Raw genomic sequence first — 5,958 nt, 5'->3', positions numbered from 1 at the left:
ATTTAATAAATTCAAATCCTGGGAAGAACGCTCCTCAGATATTAGTTCTCGGGTTAGTGTTAGCAGACTATAGGCGAAACCACCTTAAGTGCTATCTGTTAATGTTTATTAAATTAGCATTAAAATGGAGAGGTTTATAATATCTTTTGTCCTTGTAGCTGCTAAATACACTCATTATTAAAGCCATAAAGTTGTCTGCCTACTACATTGGAATCTCCACTGAGTAAGTGTTTTTGATGGATTTTATTTAACTTTATTATACTCTGGTCCTTAGATCTAATGTCATACTTCTTCACTTATATTGTTTGTGAAAAGGTTTACCACGGTCAAACAGAGCAGCCACTACATCATCATACATGAACAAGCACCTCACAAAACAAAAACATTTCATTTTCATAATTAAAACTTTTGAATGGTAGGCCTAGTGTGTGGATCAGAGACAAGATCTTGACACCTCATTAACTATAATTTGTTCTGTGAACAGCTCAGATACCACCTTCTCGAAAGTCTTCTGCATAAAATAGAAATAGGATTCAGCGCGACTCCACTAAATTTGGATTACCTGGAGTTCCTTTGTCATCAGGAGCTGTATCTTCTGCAGGCCCTGTCTAATCACATTGAAGTACCTCCTGCTATCACCCTGGCTTTGCAAGAGCTCTTTGACCTTGTGAGGGCACATCTGGAACGTCCAGCCCCATGTGTCACACAGGAAGTCGCTGCCACCAATAGACGACCCAAGATTTTGATTGAAGAACAATGTTTGAAAGAAATGCTCCATACTCAACTTCCTGTGCCTTGCATAGCCACACTGATGGGTGTTTCAAGAAGAACAATCTTAAGAAGAATAAAAGAGTATGAGCTCTGTGTTAGGGAACTTGACAATTTGGTTTCTTCTGTCAAGAATGATCTACCAAATGCAGGCTACAGGATAGTCAATGCAGGCTGCAGTCAATGGGCTACAGGGTTCGGTGGAGAAGAGTTGCAGCCTCCATGCATAGGGTTGATTCCATGCGCATCATATAAAGGTTGTCAAGTCTTGGCTGTGTTGTACGCAGAATGTACCAGGGCCTTTGTCTCTAGTACACGTGGACACAAACCACAAGTTGATCCGGTTTGTATTACCAGCAAATTTATTTGGAGTAAACCCTGGGTGGATTGGTGTGAGGTGGTGGTGGGGCTTTGGAGAAGATTTCCTGCCGATCAACACTAGCAACTTATATCTATCTGTCATGGAGGTCTCGGGACTCACAGATATTCAGAGACATGTGGATAGTTTACCAGTGGTTTTCAGCAGGAAATAGTTATTACTACAAATTGTCACCCCCCCCCCCGCCCCCCACAGAAACTGGATCTGGCTATAGTGGGAAAATCTTTTTTTTTTTTTATTTGTGAGAACTTGAAAGCAAAACAAAACTTGGAAAAAATATATGCTCATTCACCAATTTTCTAATCTGGGGTCTAAAGTGGTCAGGCTTGCAAGTGTATTTGGTTATTTGTCTATCCTAGCCTGTTGCAGTGTATATTTCCTGTATATTTTGCATGTAAAAAATGTTGTTTGTTATGTCAGTGCTTAATATTATCATGTAGTCTTCATGAACTTTCTTCATCTTGGCCAGGGACTGCATTTGAAAAGTAGCCACTTGACTAAAATTGGCACATTTTCAGAAATGCCAGCAACAATACTGATAATGAACACCCCTCTAACTGACTCTCAGTTGGTTTAGAAAAAAGACTTTTAAGAGAAAAGAAAGCCTTCCTTTGGTTTTGCATTTTTCTCTTTTTTGTTGGCTGTGCACAATATATTAGAAGAATACCTTACAATTATATTAGTTAAGAAATAACAGATTGCGTATATACAATATTAAGGTGATGACAACAACCCTCACTGTCTCTAGGTGCTGCTTCAGACAGGGCATTCTGCAGCAGGGACACCACCCGTCGTGCAGCATCCAGCAAATCTCCCTATCACAACAGCCCACATAACAGAATAACATTAGTGTATGATTCAGTAGGGCTAGTCCAGGTCTGGAAAGTAGTTGGGCCAGATTTTTAAACCAAGAAATTTAGCTGGGCCAGACATTTTCAGCGGCCCAGTAAGCAACAGGTAATGGCATTTTAAACAAACACAAATCAAGGTACATTATTTTAAAAAACTACAACTGAACAGAATCTGAGAGCAATATTTTTTTTCACTTCTGAAATGAGAAAAATATTTTGGTCGTATCTGACCTAGACGCATCCCAAAGAAAAAAAATGCCTATTAGATGGTAAACAGACATAAAGAAAAAGGGAAAAATCGTCTATAATCATCATCCGCTTATACTGTGGTGATCCATTTCACCCACACAGGCATGATCACCATTAGCGGTTTCCACATTATTGTCGAGGTGACTATTCACTTTACCTCTGCTTTCTCCGACATCTTCCTGATTCTGCCGCCAACAAGGGGCTCATAGGGTGGAGACTGAGGGTGTTAAACAGACCAATCTTTTGTCACTGAATGCAACAAATAATGTATTTATCTGTCAAAAGTCCAGCACCAGGAAAAGCAACAGAGTGACAGTAGAAACTGTAATAATAATGGAAGTGCGCCGCCCTACAGGGAAGGAGGAGTGATGGGAGTCCCGGTGGTGGCTAAGCGCGCGTGGGGAGAGGCGTCGTACTGTGAGGCTTCATGAACTTCCGATGGGGCAGTGCTGTCATACAGCGGGGAGCCTGAGAGGGGCACTGTGGCCGGGTGCGAGAGCCCTGGGTAATGAGTTGTAGAGCTGCGCAGTGTCACGATCGGGTACAAGCAGGCAGGCGATCGTGCGGGCAAGGCGTGCAAGGAGCAAGCGGACAGGCAAAAACGGGAGTTTAATTAGGAAGCGCGGACGGGGAAACATCTCACGCATACAAACATCAATGACAGACACTGGACTCAGGTAAGACACGGACTGAAATACACAGGACTGAGCAAATTAACTAGATACAGCTGGGTACAAATCGGGAGAAAACACGTGGGTAATCAGGGGGCGTGGCACACAGGAGGAGCGGACGAGCCGGGCATGACACGCAGGAACTGAGAGCCCAAGCTGTTGGACATTCCACTGGACTAGGAGACTGGGGTGAGTGAGGAGGAGCTCATTGACCACAAACTGGGATACTGGCTGTGTGTGAGCAATGGGGTGGAGATTAAGGAAAGACGTTAAATCAGCATGCAGTGTTGCCTGGAAACAACAACAAATATACTAGTGTCACTGTACTAAAACAATATCAAAATAATGCCTATTTTTTATTCATTTTACTTGTAGAGTGCAAAGTACAAAGGAAAACAAAGAGTAACTATGGCGAAATAAATCAAAGCATGTCCCAGAATGATGGGCCTGAATGGATCAGGACAGAAGAAGGCGAAAGTCCTGTTAACGAGGTGAGACGATGCAGACACAGGCCAGGATGTGGGTATAGGCGAGAACAAGAGGGAAGACGGGGGCCCGAGACTCAGCATGGGGACAGGTGGGGGAGGGGAGGCACGGGCTCACCTGGAGCTGCTCCCGGAGGTGCCGCTATGACTCATGGGTAACATGCCGGAATGGGACGGCACCTGTAGGCTGGACCAGTTGTCATGGGAGGGCAACATGGACAGACAGGTAGACGAGCTGTCTGAATAAGCAGCTGCAAGTATAAAACAATAAATGAAGCAGGTATGTGGTGGGCAGTGTTACAGCGTCCTTAATATGGTCAATACAGAAAAGGCATGTTATCATGTTATGTATATACTGCCTCCAGTTACTTAATGCCTAACTTTAATACATTGATTGATTTGTTCACTGCTGCAGCCTGTGTCAACTTTCCTTTCAGACAGATGTAAAGTCCATTCTGTTTTTGTTCTGTGTAGTTTTTTTTGAACAGCATATGGCTGAATTCTGTTAAACCTCAGACTGAAGAAAATTGTGTTAATTGAAAAGCAAATATCAAAAACTCAGTCTGCAGGAATGTTTTTCTAAATATTTCTGTGGACTTTTGGAAATTTCACGAAATTCCATTGCTCCATTACATAAACACTGAGTGAGATTTCATTCCCATTACTGCAACGTATGAAGAGGATTATGACTTATTACTTTAGGTTATCGGACTGAGTGAGTTTTGGAAATTTGCTCTTCGATAACTGAAGCAGTGCTGTGAATGCAGAGGTTATATGCGTCGCATATCAACAGAACTGTATGTTTATGTCTTGTCTTAATTATTTTGATTAAATGTCTAACTATTCCCAATATGTGTGAACATACTTGGCCAAATAAAGCTGATTCTGATTCAGTCAGAGGGTAATCGTCGGTGTGCTGTACTATCGTGGTGACCCACACAGAGAGCTTAGGACCATGATTTCAGTGTGTGCTTGTGTGAGGGGACAGGCAGGGCGGCGGCTCACTGGGTGATGCACTCCTGTGGGTATAGGGGCTGGGATAGGGGGCGGAGCAGTTACTCCTCAAGGAGGAGTAACAGTCACAGCCGTGGGGGGAGGAGAGGGAGAGGGTGCTCCCAAACTGGGGGTGTGGGTTTGATGAAGAGCAGAGAGACCCTGAGCCTGGGATGAACCAGCTGCCTACTGAAACGAAAGCGGATAAAGACAGAAACTAGAACCTCAAACTAAACAACACAAACAACAATATCAAGTTATATTCAATCATTAAACCGTTATATATTTAATCTAAACAATAGTAATAAATATCGTTCCGATTCAAAATATCATTTACGGGTGAATCTTATGACTTGCATTGGGAAACAGGAAACGGGCCAAGCTGCAGGGCCAGTTCAAAGGCATAGTGCGAGGCGCCCAGAAAGGGGGCGAGGTCTGGGCGGAGTCAGCTAAAGAAGAAAAAGGCCTGACCTTTTTCTGGATGCTGTGGACTGTGTTTGTGTGTGAGCTGCAGCTGCATGTTCCTTACATTTTTTTTATTAACACCAGCACCGTGAGGTTTGGCCTGGACTGGGTCCTGTCCTGCATGGTTGAAGACATGTTGACTGATGGTCAGCCCGTGTTCTGTTGGATCCCACAGAAAGGAAATGGGAATCCCGTTTGGATCGGATGCTGACAGTTGAAAAAAAACTCATGTCTGTGTGTTATGAAAGAATATCAATAAATGTTTCCGAAAGGGGATGACTCATTTGGTAATTATTTACGGCTTATGTTATGGCTGAGAAATTTACAGTCTTTACTAAAGTCTGACTTCTTTCGAGTCACCTTTAATATAGATTGGACACTCTCTATGCTATGTACAATACTTATATAGATGGTACATGTTTACTTGCTTGCACAGATGGTTGATTAGGTAATTAGTGTAAGTGTGTGTGTGTGTGTGTGTGTGTCCAATCGCATGTATGTCCAAGGTCCATAGTAAGTAATATACACTGATCAAGAGATGCCTGAAAGTGGATGAAAGAGGACATTAGTGGGTGTATCACTTAGTGTAACGGGTGCAGGAAAATGAGCAGGACTGCAAGCCATATAATGACCCACTGTCCTTATCTAGCTCTTAATACAGTATGCATACAGTGATGTATCTACAATGGACAGCTACTATAAGCAGATAGCACAGTACAGGTGCTTAATCTGTATGCTATTTCCATCCATCCATTGTCCAAACCGCTTATCCTACTGGGTCACAGGGGGTCCGGAGTCTATCCCGGAATCAATGGGCACGAGGCAGGGAAGAACCCAGGATGGGGGGCCAGCCCATCACAGCTCACACTCACACACCATTCACTCACACATGCACACCTACGGTAAATTTAGCTACTCCAATTAGCCTCAGCATGTTTTTGGACTGTGGGGGGAAACCGGAGGAAACTAGCAGCTTTGTGTGGTAATTGTTTGTATTAAAAATACATTGGATCAAGTCAAATTATTTTTATGAAGAATTAACATCTAAAAGCTGCTAGTAGACCGTGGGAAAATAATTTTTCTATTTTCTTGCTGCC

Source organism: Brienomyrus brachyistius, unplaced genomic scaffold (assembly GCF_023856365.1).
Source record: "Brienomyrus brachyistius isolate T26 unplaced genomic scaffold, BBRACH_0.4 scaffold129, whole genome shotgun sequence".
In the NCBI taxonomy this organism is placed as follows: Eukaryota; Metazoa; Chordata; class Actinopteri; order Osteoglossiformes; family Mormyridae; genus Brienomyrus; species Brienomyrus brachyistius.
Note: the sequence above shows the minus strand (reverse complement) of the source record.